The sequence below is a fragment of the Gossypium hirsutum genome, chromosome A11, assembly GCF_007990345.1.
Source record: "Gossypium hirsutum isolate 1008001.06 chromosome A11, Gossypium_hirsutum_v2.1, whole genome shotgun sequence".
NCBI lineage: Eukaryota > Viridiplantae > Streptophyta > Magnoliopsida > Malvales > Malvaceae > Gossypium > Gossypium hirsutum.
The window spans coordinates 60,271,294-60,273,988 of record NC_053434.1 but is presented as its reverse complement, the minus strand read 5'-3'; positions in this window follow the sequence as shown (position 1 = coordinate 60,273,988).

The window sequence follows — 2,695 nt, the reverse complement described above, 5'->3', positions numbered from 1 at the left end:
TGTGCAATGTCACTCCTACCAGACTCGACCTACCAATAGTGGAATACTTTCGTGTCCGTTGCACCGAGAGAGGATAACTTGGGAATTCTTCCTGGAAGAGTTTTGAAAGAAGTACAATATCCAGAGGTTTATAGACCAGAAAAGGAAAGAATTTTTAGAGCTGAAGCAAGGCCATAAGACAGTGACGAAGTATGAGCGTGAGTTTGTGAGACTCAGCAAATATGCACGGGAGTGCGTATCTACAGAAGCCATCATGTGTAAGAGGTTTGAAGATGGTCTAAACGAAGATATCCGTCTATTAGTTGGCATATTAGAATTGAAGGAACTTGTGGTGCTCGAGAAGAGAGCACGTAAGGCCGAGGACTTGGCCGAAGAGAAAAGAAAAGCTGACATCAAATCCCGAGACTCAAGAGAAAGACAGATGGGAAAATCACAGCAGACCTCATCTAAGAGATCAAGAGAGTTTCCTACCAGATCAAATGCGTCATTGGGGTTCTCGAGCAAGAGCAAGAACAAGCAGCACACGACGTCTTAGCTCAAACCACTTCTATCGCTAGTGTTAGTAGTGCTCAGCCAAATAGGCCAGAGTGTTCACAATATGGTAGGCGTCATTTTGTCAAGTGTCGAGGGAATGAGAGGGGTTGCTTCAAATGTTGATCACTAGACCATTTCATTCGTAACTTCCCTGAATTAGATGACAAAGAGAAAAATCAAGATATGAGGGCGAATAGTGCTCCTTCGAGGGGTAGACCATTGAAGAACCTGAGTAGTGGGGCTAGCAGTAGAGATGCTCCTAGAGACTCAGCTGTGAGGTCTGAGGGCCGAGCGCCTACAAGAACTTATGCCATTCGTGCTCGCAAAGAGGCATCTTCACCAGATGTGATTACAGGTACCTTTTCTCTTTATGATATTTCTGTTGTTACTTTAATTGATCTGGGGTCCATTCTTATGTTTACATGAAATTAGTATCCAGTATGAATATGCCAGTCGAGTCTACAAAATTTGTAGTAAAAGTGTCTAACCCGTTAGGCAAGCATATGTTAGTTAACCAAGTATGTAGAAATTGACCCTTGACAATTAAGGGTTATAGTTTTCCGGCTAACCTCATATTGTTTCCGTTTGATGAATTCGATGTAATCCTTGGAATGGATTGGTTAAATTCTCATTGTGTTGTAGTGGACTATGGAAAGAAATCTATTGAGTCGGAATGTGAATACGGGAGCATTCTTCCGGTTGAACCAAATGAATCAGATGACTTACATGTAGTGATATCGTTTATGACTGCGGAGAGATATTTGAGAAAAGGGTGTGAAGCTTATCTCGCTTTTGTGCTGAATACTCAAATGTCTAAGTCAAAGATTGAATCGGTACTAGTGGTATGTGAGTTTACAGACGTGTTTCCAGAGAAATTACTCAGATTGCCCCCAGTTAGGGAAGTTGAGTTTGGAATCGAGTTAGTCCCCGGTACGGCACTGATCTCGATGGCTCCGTATAGGATGACTCCTACGTAGTTGAAGGAGTTGAAAGTTCAACTACAAGAGTTAATTGACAAGGGTTTTGTGAGACCGAGTTTTTCCCCGTAGAGTGCTCTGATACTTTTTGTGAAGAAGAAAAACAGGTCGATGAGGTTATGTATAGACTACAAACAGCTCAACAAAGTGACTGTGAAGAACAACTATCCCTTGCCACAGATCAATGATTTTTTCGATCAGTTGAAGGGAGCCACCATGTTTTCTAAGATCGACTTAAGGTCTAGCTACTATCAGGTAAGGGTTAAAGAATAAGATGTATCGAAAACCGCATTTAGGATAAGGTATGGGCACTACGAGTTTCTTGTTATGCCATTCGGTTTAACAAATGCCCCTATGGTGTTTTTGGATTTGATGAACTGCTTTTTTTGGTCGTATTTGGATAAGTTCGTAGTGGTCTTTATCGACGACAAACTGATTTACTCACGTGATGAGAGTGAACACGCGAAGCATCTAAGAACGGTTTTACAAACCTTGAGAGATAAGCAGTTATATGTCAAGTTCAGTAAGAGTGAATTTTGGCTTAAAGAAGTAGAATTCCTAGGACATATCGTGTCGGAAGATGAAACTAGAGTTGACCCAAGCAAGATCTCGGCTATTGTTGAGTGGAAACCACTGAAGAATGTGTCAGAAATCAAAAGCTTTCTGGGCTTAGCTGGGTACTACAGACGGTTTTTTAAAGGATTGTCGATGATAGCTACTCCGATGACAAAGTTGTTACAAAAGGATGTCAAGGTTGTTATAGAAACTAAAAGCTTTGTTGACCGAAGCCTTAGTTTTAGTGCAAGCAGAACCGGGAAAAGAGTTTATGGTGTATAGTGATACATCCTTGAATGGGTTAGGATACGTGCTTATGCAAGAAAGCAAGGTAATAGCCTATGCCTCGAGACAACTAAAGCCATACGAGAAGAATTATCCAACCCATGATTTGGAGCTAACAGCCATCGTGTTTGCATTAAAAATTTGGAGACACCATTTGTATGGTGAGAGATGCCGAGTGTTCACCGATCATAAAAGCCTCAAGTATTTGATGACTCAGAAAGAGTTGAATTTATGGTAATGAAGGTGGCTAGAGCTGATTAAGGATGAAGAGTTGGTGATTGACTACCACCCCGGAAAGGCTAATGTAGTAGTCGATGCATTGAGTAGGAAATCATTGTTCGCCT